General features: G+C 53.3%; 2 protein-coding genes across 32 annotated transcripts in view; one reads left to right on the top strand and one right to left on the bottom strand.

The window, feature by feature from the left end:
• Positions 1-15368, bottom strand: part of BCL2A1 (BCL2 related protein A1) — a 60240-nt gene extending 44872 nt beyond the window's left edge. For 2 of the 29 annotated variants that reach the window (XR_006598736.1, XR_006598723.1), the window contains exons 1-3: positions 15012-15366; positions 12081-12143; positions 4709-4820 (exon numbers count right to left, since the gene is read on the bottom strand). The gene's annotated coding sequence lies outside the window, so the exon portion shown is untranslated. Of the gene's footprint in view, positions 1-4257; positions 4821-5439; positions 5540-7426; positions 7631-8695; positions 8803-12080; positions 12144-15011 lie in introns of those variants that run through there. The other 27 variants (XR_890362.4, XR_006598733.1, XR_006598724.1 and 24 more) reach the window with 22 other exon arrangements.
• A 179-nt stretch (positions 15369-15547) lies between these two features.
• ZFAND6 (zinc finger AN1-type containing 6) overlaps positions 15548-18579 on the top strand; it is a 72408-nt gene continuing 69376 nt past the window's right edge. For 2 of the 3 annotated variants that reach the window (XM_045058710.1, XM_023254800.2), the window contains exon 1: positions 15548-15692. The gene's annotated coding sequence lies outside the window, so the exon portion shown is untranslated. The remainder of the gene's footprint in view (positions 15693-18579) is intronic. The other variant, XM_023254799.2, reaches the window with a different exon arrangement.

An 18579-nucleotide genomic window follows, 5' to 3' on the forward strand; every position in this document is an offset into this window, starting at 1 on the left:
GGAGCTGGCAGAGGTCCTAGGGTATAGTGTGAGCATGACACAGGCCATGTACCTCCTGTCTCTGGTCTCCTCTGCAGCCATTTGCACACAGGACTCCCAGGTCCCAACCGAGAACACCGTGTTGCCTGGAACCCGGCCCTCTCTCAATTTCCCACCCCATGGGGACTCTGGACGCTGCCCAGGCCGCTCGGCCAGGATCTGACAGCACGCCGCCCCTGCCACCCCTTTGCTTCGTTCCTGCCGGGTTCCCCTGGCCCAGTGCTGTGTCCCCACCTCCCTGGCAGACCTCCATGTTCTGACCGCCCTGTCGCCAGGGTCTGAAGTCCTGCAGCGGGGGATCCTGGGTTACCCCACGCCTCCTCCGGGAAATCTGACGCTGACCTTCCCGACCCGCTGAGCCAGCAGCCCTGTGGGTTTTGCCCCCACCCGCACCCTGTAGCTTTGGGGTCGGTCCCAGCAGCCAGCTGATGAGGCAGGAGAAACGCCGATCTTTCCTTTCCTCCTTCCCGATCAGCACACTTGCCATCAGCGTGTCCTGGGGACCCAGAGAGCGTGACGAGGGGGTCAGAGGAGCGGGGGCCATTTGCAGACTCGCAACCTCACAGCCGGAAGGAACCGTCTGGGTCACTGAGCCCAGCCTCCCGTGGCCAGAAAAGGAATCTTGCCGCACTCTGCACAGACGTGAGCCCCTAGCCTTTGCTGAAATCTGGGATTTCACTCCCTTTCTGGCGTCTGGTTCCTGGCCGGGTCATGCCTGCTGGTGGGAAGGTCATCTCTTGGAAGGGAGCCCCTTGTCGTGTGTGCCACACTCCAAGATTGGGACGCCCTGATGCTGGCGAGCTTAGCGGGCATCACTGGGGCTGGGGCGACAGCTCTCCGGAAGGAAGCGACCCTTCCCAGCTCCATCTGGCAGGCTCCCAACAGGGGGCTCGCTCAAATCAGGACAATGTGAGGAAGATCTGTGTAGGACTGTGGACCAAGTTGTGGGCGGGGTATGGGGGAACCACAGGGACAGAGCAGTGACCAGCATAAGGAGTGGTGGAGATCTTACAGGGCAGCCCTGGAAGACGCCGGTGGGGAACTGGGAAGAGGAGCATGGCCGAGGGGCTTTCATAGACACTCTCCACCCCCAGACTCCCAATGCCAGGCTGCGGTTGGGCGGGGGTGGGGTCTTCGGGGGTCGCTTCCTGGGGCCACCGCCGGTGAGTGCGGCCGGACACCAGGACTCGCAAAACTGAGAAGCTGGATTGGGTCATCGGATCTGAAGGTTGAGCTTAGGTCTAAGACAGAGCAAAGGCGGAGGACGCAGGGTTCGGGCAGCTGCTGGCCTGGACCAGGAAGGCTAGGCCAAGCGCACAGATGCCCGGGAGGGTTCCGGCAAACGGGATCCGTGCCTGACGTCTGCCGCAACGGTCCCGGCCTTCGACGTTTCCCCAGATGTCTTTGCGGCCCCGGACCCAGGGAGTGGGCCCCTCCTTCCTCTCCCCGCCAGGGAGCTCATTCTGTCTGGCTGGACTCTACCGTCTCCCTGTCGGTTCAGAAGGGTGACCCTGCCCCAAGCTGGTCCTGGTGGCCGGCGCTGCTCAGCTAAGGCTTCTTGGGGCCCGAGCCTTGTTCTCGGGGCTCACCCACATCCACGCTGCGAGTTTACGATCCAGGCTAGCACTTCCCCAAGTGCAGGTCACGTAAAGAGATCTCGGGGTCTTGCTAACCTGGCAATATGGAGCCAGTAGGGCCTGGAGGGTCGGAGGTGAGGCTTTAACCCAGGGTTCTCAAACGCTGGCCAAGCCAGACCACCCAGGCCCTCTCCTCCCTCTCGGGCTTGGGCCTCGGTGGCCCCGTGAAGTCTCCAGGGACTGTGGCACGCGGTCGCGGGCGCGGGGCCTGCCCCACAGGTGCTCTGCTCCAGAGCTGTCCCAGGTGCTGCAGGCAGCCGCCCGACCACATTCGCTGCTTACCCCCTGCATTTGAGGCCCTGACAAGGGCTCCTGGAGGGCTGGGCTTCCCTAGGGGCGGCTGTATGCTGTCAGACATAGCTGGAGTGGGGCTAGGTCAACCCCGAGCGTGACCAGGAAGTCCTCGGCTGGGACACAAACGACCATGGGGCTCATACTGGGCCAAGCTTTGAGGGAGTGATCCGTGCCCAGCGTGCAGAGCACAAGGCCAAGTCACGGCTCATGAGCCCGTCCTGTGTAGCCTTGGTGACCCCGCCCTCCGCCCGGGGGTCTGCAGGTGCCTGCCTTGTCCATCCGTCCGCACACCGGGCCAGAGAAAGTCGCCAATGAGCCCCAGACGCTGCTCCCACCTGAAGCGGGCTGGTAAACCTCCTGCCACCTGGAAACCGTTATTACGGTTCTCGCCCGAGGGGAGACCCTGGGGTCGTTGAGGAGGAGACGGTGCCGAGGGTGGCCCAGGGGATCGTGGCCACGCACCCAACACCCCGTCTTCCCCAGCCCTCCGACCTCGCTGGGACGCACAGAAGAGCGCTGGGCTGCTCTGGGACCTGTCCTCATCAGAGCAACGGCACCTTCAGGATCGGGCGGCAGACCTGGGATATGGCTGGGCTCCGTGTGACCTCACAGGGCTCCTGCCTCGTCCCCACACTCCCAACCACAGGGCCCCTGCTGCAAAGCTCCAAGACCACACTGCCCAGAGCAGGGTCGGCAGACTCCAGTCCCCAGGCCACTAGAACGCAGTCAGGCTCACTCATGTACTTCAACAGTGCTCAGTGAGGGTGAGTGTATGTCTCCTCTCTGCCCCCCGCCCAGGGCACATCCTGGATTGTCACGACCGACAGCTGCCATGGGCATCTGGAAGCTAGAGGCCAGGGAGGCTGCTAAACACCCTACAGTGCACAGGATGGCCCCACAACAAGGAGCATCCAGCCCAAAATGTCACCACTGCCCAGACTGAGATGTGTTTACGTATTATCTGTGGCAGAGGAATGGGGAGAGATGGAGACTGTACGACCCACAAAGCCTAAAACATTTTCCATTTGGGCTTCATATTAGTCAGGGTGCTTCAGAGAAAGAGAGCCAATAGGGTGTATCTGTGTAGAGAGAGAGTGTGTGTGCAAGAAAGGTATTTTTTAAGAAATTGGCCTGTATGATCCTGGAGGCTGGTAAATCCAAAATCTGCAGGTGGGCTGGCAGGTTGTAGAGCCAGGGAAGAGCCTATGGTGCAGTTCAAGTCCTAAGGCCATCGGCTGAAGAATTCCTTCCTGCCTGGAGGAGGTCAGTCTTTGTTCTACCTAGGCCTTCAACTGATTAGATGGGGCCCACCCACATTACTAAGGGCAATCTGCTCTACTCAAAGCATTTAAATGTTTAAATCCAAATATTCAAAGCAAGGAGCCCTGGGACCCAGCTGGGGTCCGGCTCCTGGTGGCACCCAATCCACTGCTGGGCTGTTAGTGTCTTCATCTTGAAAATGACCACCTTTGAGCACATCTAACTGTGCTATTAAGAAAACTTTAAAGATTATGCTTCCTTTTAGCACCAGAGTAATACTCATTCTTAACTATAAACGTGGAAAATTCAGAAGAGGAAGAAAGATATTTAACATCCAATTTCCACTCAATTCTCGTTTTCCCCAGATTTTTCTCCATACACAAAGTTTTGCTTACTTTTACCAACCAGTGATCATACCATACAGTTTTGTTAGGTTTTTCTTTGTTCAACTTTTTGGTTTTTAGGAAATTCCCTTTCATATTATAAAATACAAGGTCGGGGCGCCTGGGTGGCTCAGTCGGTTAAGCATCCGACTTAGGCTCAGGTCATGATCTCACTGTTTGTGGGTTTGAGCCCCGCGTCGGGCTCTGTGCTGACGGCTCGGAGCCCGGAGCCTGCTTCGGATTCTGCGTCTCCCTCTCTCTGCCCCTCCCCTGCTCACACTCTGCGTCTCTGTCTCAAAAATAAACTTTTTTTTTTTAAATTTGAAACTATTGCATTCTGGTATTTTTGAGCCCCACACTGAATGGCTGAGTGTCCCTGACTGTGTCCTTTCCAGCTTTAAGTATCACTACAGCGATCTGCTCACTTTAGAGGCAAGACACGGTGTCTCACTGTTGTTTGACTCTGTGTTTGTTGGCTTACTCGCTGGGTGGGACGTGTTTACAACTTTACTTGCCAATTACGTTTGTGTGTTAATTGTCCTCCCTCATTACCTATTGCACAAGGCCGTGTGATTTTAGCCATGCCTGGGTTAGATCACAGGTATGACTACTGTTTACAGATCATTTATCTTCGTGCCACGCTCTGCGTGAATTGTTTCTCATTTAATCAACTCAGTGAAGACGACAGTACGATCCCCACTCGAAAGAGAAGGAATCGAGCCCGGCCAACTTCAACAACTTGCCCCAGATCCCTGGCCTGGTCCCCCCAGAGGAGCCATCAGCTGTGCCCAGCGCCAACCGCACAGTCTTCTAACCACCGGCGGTGTGGCCACAAGTCACAAGGCTGTCGTGTGACTGCACCACTCCGTGATTCAGTGCCCGGCCCGTGTGTCTGACAAACATTTATCGAGGGCCAGCATGTATGTGTCTGCTACCCAGGCATTGGTGGGGTCGCCAGGTGCCACCGATAAGCCCCACGCCCGTGGTGCCGAGGGCAGGCTGTGCTCCGGGCTGATAAGGGCAGGAGGGGAAGGCTGTTACCAGAACCGAGATGGGGAGAGCTGAACGCAAGAGGCCTTCCATAGACGCTCTCACCTCCGTGACCCAGCAGGGCTGATCTCAGGAACAAGTAACCAGGCCTCAGGGTCCTTCTCGCTCCTGTCTCCTGCCAGTGCTTCCCACAACTGGACGCTCCTGGGGGCGGTCCCTGTGGGACAAACAGGAAAACACTCAGCACCCGCCTCCATTAGTATCGGCTTCTGGAGATGGCTGGGCAGCCCCCGTCTTACTCACTAAGTGGCCCCTAATGAGGTCTCTTGGCCCCAGGCCCAGGCAAGACAGGTCACTGAGGCCTGTGAGCCCTTTGGGAGGAAACAGGTTCTGGGCGCCTGGGGGGCTCAGTCGGTTCAGCTTCCAACTCTTGATTTTGGCTCAGGTCATGATCCCAGGGTCATGGGATCGAGCCCCGCATTGGGCTCTGCACTGACAGTGCAGAGCCTGCTTGGAATGCTCTCTCTCTCTCTCTCTCTCTCTCTGTCCCTCCCTGTTCACAGGCACACACGCTCTCTCTCTCAAAATAAATAAATAAACATTAAAAAAAAAAACAGGTTCTGATGAGCGTCTCAGGGGTTACAGAGAGGTTTTCTTTTTCAATACAATTTTAATTTTAGAGTACTTTTAGATTGATAGAGAAGACATGAAAACAGTGCAGAGAGATCCTATCTACTCCACGCCCACCCTCCCCTGTTGGTAACATCTTATGGAACATGCGTCACGATCCATGAATCAATACGGACACAGACATTGTTACTAACTGCACTTCATACCTGATCCAGATTTCCTTGGTTCTGACCCACCGTCCCTTATCTGTTCCAAAAGCCCGGCCTGGACACCTCGTTGTCTGTGTCCCCCAGACACTTTCTCAGACTGAAATGGGGTAAAAGAAGGGATACTCTGAAAATACAAATGAGAGGAGCTCTTGGGGGAGAGACAGAGCCGGCATGGAAATCAGTGCGGGACGTGCGCACCACAAGGCACTGCTGGCCTTGGAGGGAAGTTTCTTCGGTAACTTCTGTATCAGAGAGAGAACACGAGGACACGCCCACTGGGCAGATTCAGGAGAAGGGGGAAATGTCCTAAGGACACCACTAGGAAGTAGAGAATTAAGGTCAAGTATTTAAATCAATTAGCAGCTATAAAAAAGAGTAGAACTGATAAATAGAAGATGTATATTTTTACTTTTTTCTACTTCCTAGTGTTTTGCAGTATAGACTTTTTTTTAAGTTTATTTACTTACTCTGGGGGAGAGAGAGAGAGAGAGAGAGGGAGGGAGGGAGGGAGAGACAAAATGAGTGGGGGAGGGGCACAGAGAGAGAAAGAGGGAGAGATAGACTTCCAAGCCGGCTCTGCACCGTTGGCATAGAGCCTGATGCGGGGCTGGAACCCACGAACCGTGAGATCGTGACCTGAGCCGAAATTAAGAATCAGACACTTAACCTATGGAGCCATCCAGGTTGCCCCAAGATGGTGCATTTTTAAAATGAAAATGAAACCAGACAATCGTTTGAACTCTGGGGCTGTAGCCTGGTAATTACCATTAGAATGAAGGCAAGGGTACACAGGTGGGTTAGGAGAGTTCTAGGTGCAGAGAATGGCCCACGTCCGCTGTCACAGTGTTTGTTGGGACGTTGACTGGATGGGGCAAGTGGGACGTCCCCTGAGAGGCTGCCTGAGGCAGCATTCCTGCCCTGATGTGGTTATCACATCAGGCCCGCCTTGCATCTCAGAAGGCTGCTTTGGTCACGAGATTCATTTCTCAAGGCAGACTCACATTAGCCAAGGACACAAGCCTGATGTATAAATCCAAGTACCCAATTTATAAATTAAAAATGAGAAATACAGCTGAGGCCAGAAAACAGTCCAATCATATTAACTCGTAACAAAGAAATTTTGTTATGCTCAATAAACTGAGCGTTGAATAATCAAAGTAGCCTTGTAAAGAATATAAACTAGATGTGATGTAACATAAATATAAACACTGTCTTTTATTTTTTATTTTAGAGAGAGAGAGCATGCAAGCAGGGGAAGGGCAGAGGGAGGGAGGGAGGGAGGGAGGGAGAGAATTCCAAGCAGGCTCCACGCGGTCAGCACAGAGCTGGAAGCGTGGCTCGATCCCATGACCCTGGAATCATGACCTGGGCTGAAACCAAGAATCGAACGCTCCATTGACCGAGCCACCAGGTGCCCCACACTCTCATCTCACAGTCAGAACGGCCTTGCCAGCTGACCTGCGAGGACGAAACCTAGCAGCTTACAACTGCCTGTCCCCTGGGACTCCTAGCTGTGGCGTTCAGGGGCATAGGCCTGTGGCCCACAGACGGGGTGTGGGAGGTGCGGGAATTCTCTACCCCAGACGGAAAAGCCTCGCGTACGGTCAATGCACTTTTCTAGGGAGAGAATCTACAGCTGCCCTCAGGCCCTCAAAGAGGCCCATCGACTAGAGTCAGTTACCCCAAGCTGAGCACGGCTCCACCGGGGTCCTCAGGAGTGAGGTCTGCGATTCTCAGTGACCTTACCCCCTAGCTCAGGAGGCGGCGGGACTCACGGTGCAGACGTACACGCACACATTTGAAAATCTCAATGGAACAGGCCATTTTTTAATTTAAAAAGTTATCAAAACTGATGAAACATGGAGCGAGAAGCCTGACCAGTGAGCCAGGGAGAGACGGAGAAAGTTCCCACGAACACCGTTGGAAAGTCCAAATATGAAGACTGCGCATCCTGGAGAAGGAAGGACGCTACGAGCACACTCACCGTCAGGGTGGCCATCGGGCATGGGCGAGGTGATGGGTGCTCCTGCCCCATCAGCTCCCAGCAGGTGCACCTTGGGCCCCAGGGGTGGTGGGGGGAGAGGTGGGACCTGCTGCCTCAGTTTCCCCGAGGGCATCCTCCCTGCTGCTGCTGGGAGGGGAGTGTCTGAACGCCAGCCCATCACCGGGCAGACTGGCCCCTTCCTGTCTGCAGAGGGGAGAGAAGAGAGCCAACATGGGTAAGACAGGACCACGGTGGGCACGGCCGGCCAAGACTCCTCTGCCTGTGCTCTCTCTCGGGCCCAAGAGAGCCGCCCGGCTCAGCACAGAAGGGAGCGTGTGCCCCGGCCGGACGGCGTTTACAATCATTTAATGCAAGCCAACTTGACACTGATGATGAACTGGGCTAGATCGGGTAGATAAAGGTGAAAAGAAAAAGGCAGTGTCAGTAAGCCTACTCATGTGCTATTGTATGACTACAGATCAGATGAAGGGGATCTTAGTGGGGTCTTGACAGATGCGGAGAACACAGACATACAATCGACAGCCGTTTCTCATGAACGCTAGGTAGACACATAAAAGTTGTTTCCTTGGCATCATTGTTTTAAAAAAGTGTCTATTCCCAAGAAATCAGCATTTGTCAGAAATTAGTCCAGTGTCAGATATGGTCAATATTATTTAATTTGGCTTGGACAAATCTGGCTACAAGTTGTAAGACATAAAAAGGATACAAAGTAGAAAGGAAGAGGGAAAGCAACCAACTGAAAAATTATTAGAGTATTGCAAAAAAAATGTTAATGTTTATTTGAGAGAGAGAGAGAGAGATGTGTGAGCAAGCAGGGGAGGGGCAGAGAGAGAGAGGTAGACACAGAATCTGAAACAGGCTCCAGGCTCTGAGCTGTCAGCACAGAGCCCCACACGGGGCTCGAACTCACAAACTGTGAGATCATGACCTGAGCACCCCCCCCCAGGCACCCCTATTAAAGAGTATTTTTAAAAGATCAGTTAAGTGCTTAGATATAAAATAAGATATATAGAATTAAGTACCAATTATATCATCAATGACCTGTTTGAAAATATAAGAAAAAAACTGACAATTTATCCCCAGTATCAACAAAGCATTATATAAATGAGTGAATCATTAAGGAGAAATACGACGATTGTGTGCATTTCTCTTTAATATTTCACTCGCTAATATAAAATTAAGGAAACAAAATATGTTGGGAGCCTTTTTTTTAAGCCAAATAAATGAAAAAAAGAAACCCCCTCAGACCTCTCGATGGGCCGTCCAAACTCTATGAAGATACGCATTCCTCTCCCTGCTCCCCCAAACCCTTATAGGCATATGTAATCCCAGTTAAAATCCCGGCAGGATTGTTTCTTTAAAAAAAAAAAAAAAGTTTATTTGTATTTATCTTGAAAGAGAGAGAGACCGAGGAAGGGAGGGAGGGGGAGGGGCAGAGAGAGAGAATCCCTAGCAGACTCCATGCTGTCAGCACAGAGCCTGACTCGAGGCTTGAACCCACACGGTGAGATCATGACCTGAGCTGAAATCAAGAGTCAGATGCTTAACTGACCGAGCCAGCCAGGCACCCCCGGCAGGATTATTTCTTGGAAATTGGCAAAATGATTCCAAAGTTAACCTGAAGACATGAACAGATCAGGACTTCTAGGAAAATTCAGAAGAAAAAGAGCCATAGTGGATGGAAAGACAGATTCCGCCGGACACTGAACCTTGTTCTGAGCCGATGTGGGTAACCTATCGCGGGGCTTCGATAAAGCCGGAACCGGTGCTGGGGCAGAATAACAGACCTGACATCTGTTATGCACAAAAAGTTAATACATGATAAAGGAGGCCTCAAGCAGAACCCGGAGGAAGGGGAGGATTGGACAGCTGGCAGGGTCCCTCATTAGCGATCTGCACATGGATCAATTTACAACCTTCAATTCATTCCGATATGAAACAAAAAAACCCCAAACTTCAGAAAAATACCTTTCTGGCTTAACAAGAAGGCAAATATACAGACTGATGAATTTCAACTTAAGGAGGGTAAGTGTTACTGCAGACGGAGGGATAGAGGGTGTGAAAACACGTAAGGGAGGAGTCCTGATTTTGCCTAAAGGTGTCAAGAAGGCCTTCAGCATGTAACGTGCCTTTACAGTGGGTTTTGAGGGATGAGTAGGAGTTTGGTAGGGATAAGCCGAGAGTACCTACACAAGAGTAAGGTCATAAAAGGGCTGGAAAATGGATGTAATGAACGTTCATGGATGGGCAGAAGCACGTCCGAGTCAGGGAGTTGGGGCCTGGGCAAGTTGGAACAGCCTGGGTGGTTCTCCAAGTGTGATCCATGGACCCCTAGGGGTCCCTGAAACAGTCTGAGGGGGTCTGTGACATCAGAACTGTTTTTACTATAATACTAAGTCATGATTTGCCTTTTTCTTATGAGCGTACAATAGAGTTTTCCAGAGGCTACGTGATGTGTGGTATTGCATCAGAGAGAATGCAGAAACAAATGAGAATCAGGCTGCCTTTTGTTAAGCCAAATGTTAGAGATGTTCACAGTGGCGCCTGGGTGGCTCAGTCCGTTAAGCATCTGACTTCGGCTCAGGTCAGAATCTCACAGTTCATGAGTTGAAGCCCCATGTCGGGCTCTGTGCTGACAGCGTGGGACCTGGAGCCTGCTTCGGATTCTGTGTCTCCCTCTCTCTCTCTGACCCTCTCCCGCTCATACGCTCTCTCTCTCAAAAATAAATAAACATTAAAAAAAATTTAAAGAGATACGCACAAACCTAACACGGTGTCACTCTTTTTACTGACTCGTATTCTGGAAAACATAGCTAATTTCCATCTGAAATTTGTTTTTATTTTTACGTGTTTAGAGACAGAGAGAGAAAGTGTGTGAGCGAGAAAGAAGCAGAGGGAGAGAGGGAGAATCTCAAGCAGTCTCCATGCCCAGCGTGGGGCCCAATGTGGGGCTCAATCCCAGACCCTGGGGCATGACCTGAGCCGAAATCAGGAGTCAGACGCTCAAGGGACTGTGCTACCCAGGCGACGCCAACGTGAATAACGTCTAAACGAGTTGTTATTACTATTTTTTAAATAAACCAATATTGGGGCGCCTGGGTGGCGCAGTCGGTTAAGCGTCCGACATCAGCCAGGTCACGATCTCGCGGTCCGTGAGTTCGAGCCCCGCGTCGGGCTCTGGGCTGATGGCTCGGAGCCTGGAGCCTGTTTCCGATTCTGTGTCTCCCTCTCTCTCTCTGCCCCTCCCCCCGTTCATGCTCTGTCTCTCTCTGTCCCAAAAATAAATAAAAAACGTTGAAAAAAAAATTAAAAAAATAAATAAATAAATAAACCAATATTTATTTTTTAAAGTGTCTTATTTTTAATTTCTAATACAATAAACATTTGTAGATATAACCAACATAAAAGTTTTTTGGGGTCCTCAATAATTTTTTTTAAGTTTATTCATTTTTTGAGAGAGAAAGAGAGGGGTGGGGCAGAGGGAAAGAGTCCCCAGCAGGCTCCACGCTCAATGCCGAGCCTGACTCGGGGCTCGATCCCATGACCCTGAGGCCATGACCGGAGCTGAAATCAAGAGTTGGACACTCAACCGACTGAGCCACCCAGTGGTCCTCAATAATTTTTGAGTGTGAGAGGGTCCTGAGCCTAAAACATTTCAGAACCTTTGGTTTAGACTCTGATGAAAAGTCACGAGAAGAGACATCCTGCTAACACAAGTCTCTGAGAAGTTTTCCTGGGGGTACTTCCTCCCCACTGCCCGGAGCCTCCGACTCTCGTCTGGCCCTGGCGCGTCCCCCACTGAGGTGACAAGGAGGCAGGCCCTTGGAGACAGCATTGAAAAGGTAGGCTGCTGGTGGATTAACATGGCCACAAAGTCTTTGCGAGTTCCTTGCTTTAAAAAGTAGGGTCTCTTTCCCTACTCCTTGAATCTGAGTCTTGTGACCCTCTGTGATCAGCAGAATACGGCGGAAGTGGCATTCAAGCTCACACCCTTTGTATCTCCAAAACCTCCACACTATGAAACGCCCGAGAAACCAGAGACCCAACGGGACAGGTGCACAGCTCAGCGGTCTCCAGCAAGAGCCCAGGGCGGGGGACAGCAGGACTGCCCGGTCCAGCCACAGAATCATGAGAAAGAGTCAATTGTTGTTTCAAGCCACTAAGTTGGGGATGGTTCTTACAGAGCCATAGACCTCTGATGGAGTTGGGAACCAAGAAGTTAGACTCAAACGCGGGTTTGTATTTTATCTCCTACAAACACAGCCAGGGCTCTCAATTCACCACGATTGACATTCGGGGCTGACGGTTCTCTGCAGGGAGTCACTGGGTGACAGCCACACCCCCTCCCCCAGGTGTAACCACCAAAAATGTCTCCAGACATCGCCAAATGTCCCCTGGGGAACAAAACCACCCCTGGCTTAGAACCACTGTTGTAGGCATAACTGTTCTGAGAATAACCCCCCCCCCCGGGGGCTTAGTAGACCCAGATGCACAGGTTCATCCCCTAGAGATTCCGATTCACGGTGTCTGGGTCACGGCCCTGCAACCCCGATGTTTTAAATGGTGTGGGTACTCTTACTGGAAGAGCTCGAGACCTGTCCCAGGAGGAATGAGGAACCCGCAGAGGTCTGACCTGCTCAGTTTGTGTTTCAGGGAGAGCCTTCTGGAAACAGCTGGAGGGCCATCAGGGTGGGGCCTACAAGAGAGAATAGGATTGGAGGCTACTGCTTAAGTTCAGGCCAGAAATAATAAGGGGGTGTACAGGGCAGTGGGTAGGGGGGTACATTTCAGAGATATCTCTAAGGCCAAATCCGTGAAATTTGTGACTAATTTGATGCTGTGGAGAGAAGGACTCAAGAAAAGGATAAGGCAAAATGAAAAGCTTTGACGCTTCAAATGATGTCATCAAGCAAGTGAAAAGACAAACCACAAATGAGAGAAGATATTTGCGAATTATGTATCTGATAAGGCACTTGTGTTCGGAATACGTAAAGAACCCTCACAACCCCAAATAAAAGACGAATAACCCGATTTCAAAATGAGCAAAGGATCTGAATAGACGTGTCTCCAAAGAGGATCCACACGTGGCCAATAAGCACATGAAAAGACACTCAACATCATCAGCAATCAGACAAATGCAAATCACGACCACCAGACACTGGTCCTCACTGGGGTGGGCTATATATAACCCAGACGGGCAGCAGTGTGGCCAAGGGTGTGCAGGCACTGAACCCTCACTCCTTGCCCCTGCAGACGTGACACAGCGCATCCCTTCTGGACACAGTGTTACCAATTCCTCAAGGGATTAAAACAGAAGCACCACAACGGCCCAGTAATTCCAGGGCTAGGTACGTACCCAAGAGAAGTGGAAACCTGTGTGCCCACAAACACCCGCAGACAAGTGTTCACAGCAGCAGTATCCTACCCGGGTCACCTGCCCCGAGGCCCGTGTGCCCAACCGTTCTCAGTCTGGAATGCTCTTCCCCTAGGTTATTTTCATAGGTCACCCCCCTTACCGCTAACAATTCTGTTCAGACCCCACCTCCTCAGTGACGCCTATGCTGACGGCGTGTTTAATATAACCTGCCTCTCCATCCTCAACCCCGTTCTACGTTTTCTTGTCTCTACCTCTTACCATCTTAAAAAAATTTTTTTTTACATTTTTATTTAGTTTTGGTAGAGAGAGAGCACACGTGGGGGAAGGGCAGAGAGAGAAGGAGACACAGAATCCGAGGCAGGCTCCAGGCTCCGAGCTGTCAGCACAGAGCCTGACGCGGGGCTTGAACTCACCGACCGTGAGATCGTGACCTGAGCTGAAGTCAGACGCTTAACTGACCGAGCCACCCAGGTGCCCCACCATCATTTTTTTTTAACGCTTTAATTATTTAAAAAAATTTTTTTTAACATTTTTATTCATTTTTGAGACAGAAAGAGACAGAGCATGAACAGGAGAGGAGCAGAGAGAGAGGGAGACACAGAATCTGAAACAGGCTCCAGGCTCTGAGCTGTCAGCACAGAGCCTGACGCGGGGCTTGAACTCACCGACCGTGAGATCATGACCTGAGCTGAAGTCAGACGCTTAACTGACCGAGCTACCCAGGTGCCCTACCATCATTTTTTAAAAATGTTTTAATTATTTTAGAGAGAGAGAGACAGAACACAAAAGGGGGAGGTACAGATGGAAAGGGAGACACAGAATCCGAAGCAGGCTCCAGGCTCTGAGCTGTCAGCACAGAGCCCGACGCAGGGCTCGAACCCATGAACTGCGAGATCGTGACCTGAGCCGAAATTGTACGCTCCCAGGTGCTCCTCTTACCACCTTCTAACAACACAAAACGTACGACTGCTTTCTAACGTACGCCTCCGTTAGAAAGAAAAATCTTTGTTTTGTTCACTGATGTTCCCCAAACTAATAGAAAATTGAGACCCAGAGGTTACGGGTATGGCTCAACATCACCGAGTCAAAAATGTGTCTGAGCGGGGATGTGAACCGTGGCCAAGATCCTCAATTCTTTCCATACAGTTCTCCAACGACAGGAGGGCAGTGAAGAAGCTGAAAGAAAACCAGGCTGCAAAATCATTCCTGGTTCCAGCAGAACCCACCAAATGGTTACAATCCACCATTTCCCTTTCTGTAGTTCTTTTTGTTCTATTATGGCTTCCCATTTCCCACCAAGCAAAGCGAAATACTCCATTTGGCTTCTGGGACTTTCTCCGATATAACCTGGTCTCCGTTATCAGAGACGATACTCTCGGCCAAAATCCCCTTCTCACGGGTTAACCTAAGGTTTGTGTTTTTAAAATTGAACGTGAATGCCCACCCGATGAATACCTTTAGGCCCTGGGCGAGCTCCCTGCAGGTTACCGCCATGCCCATTCTACCGCTGACACCAGCCTCCACTTGACATGGGACAGACATTCCCTGCTTCGCCCTGAAGCATCGGTCACCTCACAACACGTCACCCTGTTCTTCAACTCCCGATTGTACCTTCCGGCCTCTTTAGGAGAGCAGGAAAATGCTGTTTTGGGATCCCAGCATGGCCAAGCCCCATGCACGCTGCAGTGCGCAAAGCCAATGCAGGCCACCTCCTCCTTGAAGCCTTTCTGGCCTGCATCTTCTCAATGGTTAACCACTTCTTATCCCCAAGTCCTGCTGCAGGAGACCTAACCTTTACACGGCCAGCCCCGCGAAGATCTGACTCCCCAAAGTGAGACCCCACTGGGGCGAAGACAGTGAGGTACTCACTTCAAGCTTTACATCGTTAACAGCACCAAAAAGCTCAGCAATCCAGATACCTAGGATTCTGATACTGTAGTTTTGAACATCAACAGTAATGCAAAAAACTCGCGGAGAATAAAACATCAGATCTGAAAACAGAACCCTCCGGTCTCCGCCGGTCGGCCCCACCTTCCCTCAAGGTGGGGCTGAATGCCCTGGAGCGGTGATCTTGGGCCTCCCGCGGGGCCGCCCGGGAGCCTGGGGTCCGGGACACTGCGGGGGCGGCTTGCACCGCTCCGCTGGGCGGGGTCTCGGGAGGGCGCGTGTGTCCCCGTGTGCACGTACTTGGGCCTTCGTGGAAAAGCGCGTCGAGTCTCGCTCCCCTCAGACTTCGGCGCCCCCAGACTTCGGACCCTGCGCTCGCGGGGCTGAGGGCACGCGGTTGCACGCGGGCCCGGCTCCGCGTCCCCTCGGGCCCAACTGGCAGGTGGAGCACACACTTCCCAGCGCCGCGGGCGGGGGCAGAACGGACCTCCCCCAGGCAGAGGGGGCCGCCGCCGGCCCCCAGCCCCCTCACTCTCCAACCCCGCCGGCGCGCCGGCAGCCGCCGGAGCCGAGTTCAGGAAGCGCCCGCCGGGCGGTAAGGGCGGGGGAGCGGCTCCGCGCGGGGCGCCGGCCAATCGCCTGGCGCCGCGGGCCCCAGCCCCGCCTCCGGCGCGCCAGGCCCCGCCCCCCGCGCGCTCGCCCCGCGGCCCCTCCCGGTCGGTAATAATTAGGCGGCGGGCGGGGCGCCGCGTCAGCGCCGGGCGCCGGCCAATCGCGGAGCTCGGGCCCGCGGCCGCGTCACAGGCCGAACAACCAAACAGAAAAGTTTAATAAACAGCGGACGGAGGGCCGGCGGCGGCGGCGGCGGCTGCGGGGCCGGAGCGAGCAGGAGTTCGGCTGCCTCACCTGTCCCCACTCTCCGGCGGCGACCGGCGACCGGCGGCGGCGGGCAGCGCGGCAGGCGGGGAAGGCCGCCGCCAGGTGAGCGGCGCGGCGGGGCCCGGGGGCCCGGGGGGCCGGGGGGCCGGGGCCGCTCCCTTCCCCCACCGGCTGAGGCGCGGCCGCGGCGCTCCGGGGCGGGCGGAAGCGAGGGCGGGGGGCGGGCCGGGGGCTGAGCTCGTGGACCCCCGGCCCGGTAGCGAGCAGTTGGCGAGCGGGGGTCCTGGGGTCCCGGGGACGCGGACCTCCACCTGCTGCGGCCCCGGGGCGGGGGTCCCGCCTGTCACGGCGCGGGCGGGGGGCGGGGGTCCCGAGAGCCCCTCCCCCGCAGCGGCGTGTCGGGTCCTGCGGGGGGGACCGGGCAGGGGCGCCGTGTGACACCCCGGGGGCGCCGGGGTCGGTGGGATGGGGAGGGGTGGGGCGGGGGGAGGCGGGTAGTGACCTTAGGGCCGCCGTCCGCAGCTTCCGGGGGGAAGCGCTCCGTTCCTGCAAAATGGGCACATCTGACTTTACCCAGCCGGCTGCCTCCACTTTTTTCCGTCGCGTTTTACGGTGGAAGGAAGGGAGCGGGCGGGGGGCGGGGTGCCGGCGGCCAGCGTGGGACTGGAGGGGCTATTGTCTGGGCTTCGGTGACCATTTCCTGGGCGTGCGGGTCTGCCCCAGCTGCTCGCAGGCTCCCCGTCCCGCGTGGACGCCTCTCCGCACAGCAGTTAACGCTCAGGAAAGCCGTCTTCCGAAAAGCAAAGGGGAAAAAAAAAAGTATCGAAAGACATAGTTGCTGTCGCAGAAGAACGCACAGCCCCGCAGCGTATAAAGAGAAAAACAGAGTGAAAATCCTGGACTTGTCGCTCCCAAACCAGAAACTGGAATAAAACTTGGATCTGCCCCTGGGTTTCTTATCTGCTCTGTTCCCCCTCCCCCTTACGTAGGTCATCAATCCAGTCCAGTCAACTGGGTGTTTATCATTCCCCTGTTTTTTCCACCACGCACAGGTGTGTGTTCAAGCAGTGGGTTGTCCAGATTGCTTCTTTTTAAAAAAAAAAAAAAATTGTTTTAATGTTTATTTTTGATTGGGAGACAGAGCGTGAGTGGGGGAGGGGCAGAGAGAGGGAGACACAGACTCGGAAGCAGGGTCCAGACTCCGAGCTGTCAGCACAGAGCCCAACGCGGGGCTCGAACCCATGAACCAGGAGATCATGACCTGAGCCAAAGTCAGACGCTTAACTGACTGAGCCCCAGGCGCCCCTCCAAAAGATTTTTTTTTAATTTTTTTTTTTTAATCTTTCTTTATTTTTGGGAGAGAGACAGAGTGTGAGCAGGGGAGGAGCAGAGAGAGAGGGAGACACAGAATCCGAAGCAGGCTCCGGGCTCCGAGCTGTCAGCACAGAGCCCGACGCTGGGCTGGAGCTCACAAACCGCGGGATCATGACCTGAGCCAAAGCTACACGCTTAATCGACTGAGCCCCCCAGGCGCCCCCAGATTGCTTTTCTTTTAAGTGTTGTGAAAAGAGCGGGTGGCCATCTATCACTTCTTCGCTGTATGATACTGTGTTCCTCTCGAGTAGGGTTAGGCACTTGGAAATATTTTGCACCGTGCTTTGCTATCAGCAGCCGTGTTCTTGGGAGCTTTTCTTGTTTTCTGGCTCCTGGCGCACGAGCACCAGACATTCTCTGGAGTGAACGATGCAGGTAGCTTGCGTTAGGGAGTCTTAGGTGGTCAGGAGGAAAATAGGTGTATTTTAATGGGAGATTCGCAGCCGTAGCGATTGGCCAATAGGTTTTGAACAGGTGCAGGAGAAACGAAGATTCCCGTCAAGGTGCGTGTAAGGACGCGTTTCCTTTGAAACCGCACCGCGAAGTTGAGCACCATTTATTTGCTCGCTACTTTCTCAACGCAGAAGTAAATACGGTAGAAAAAAAACACTTGATTGCGTGTGAAATGAAGCACTCTGTGCCACCCCGCTTTGTGTAATCTCTGGCAAATTCCTTAAACCTTCTCTTTTTCCGTAGCATACTCCTGGAAGAGAAACCTGTCCTCAGTTTATCCTCCTAGCTTTGCAGACTTTGGGTAAGGGAAGCACCTGTCAGATGGCAGAGCCTTGCTTTACGGGACAGGATTGGGACCCGGGTGCTCTTCTGTGGGCTCACACCGTGTGTGTCCTGTGGAACGTTTTTGGAGAAGGATGTGTGCTCGCTGTTAGGATAAGTTCACCACACATTTGAGTACCTTTGAGTCCCTTATCCCCGGCCCCGCGGGCACCCCAAGGTGTGCCGTCCAGAGCTGTGTGCCGCGCATCACGCCCCCGGCAGTGCGCTCAGGGGTAGGGGGCTATTCGGTTCCGGAAAATGGCGAGTGCGAGTAATAGGCGTTTATACATAGCTTCGAGTAACTTGACTTCAAGGACCCAGTAGAGGGGGTGTGTGGTAGTTTGCCAGCATGTGTAGTTTGCAGAGAGCAGGGTGCGCTTTTTTGGTAGGGCTGTTACACCCTACCAAAAACGCATGTATCCTTAAAAGCTTTAAAAAGGCCTCCTTTTTGTGTTAAGGGCAATGTGTGTTTTCCCCCCAAACTTTCAGAAGAAATAGAAAGTTACAAAGAATAGATAACTGTTGTTAACGTTTTGGCCAGTGTACCCCCAGCCTTTTCGGTCGTGGACATTCTGGACGGTTGAAAGTGGAATCATAAACCACACTAGACTGCCTCTCCCTTCACGACTTTCCCCAAAGACGATCTGTCTCCGCACCTCTGTTGTACACAGGATGGCACCAGTAGTCATCCGCGTGGTACCCTTGCCCCAGTGTCCGCTCTCCTGTAGTCTGGGCGCTACTCCTGTGGACGGCAGTAATTTAAATGTGTACATCAGAGGCCCAGCACCCTCTGATGACTTTCAATGCACAAAATAAAATTGAAACTTTTTACTGTGGCACC

This window comes from Felis catus, chromosome B3 (assembly GCF_018350175.1).
Source record: "Felis catus isolate Fca126 chromosome B3, F.catus_Fca126_mat1.0, whole genome shotgun sequence".
In the NCBI taxonomy this organism is placed as follows: Eukaryota; Metazoa; Chordata; class Mammalia; order Carnivora; family Felidae; genus Felis; species Felis catus.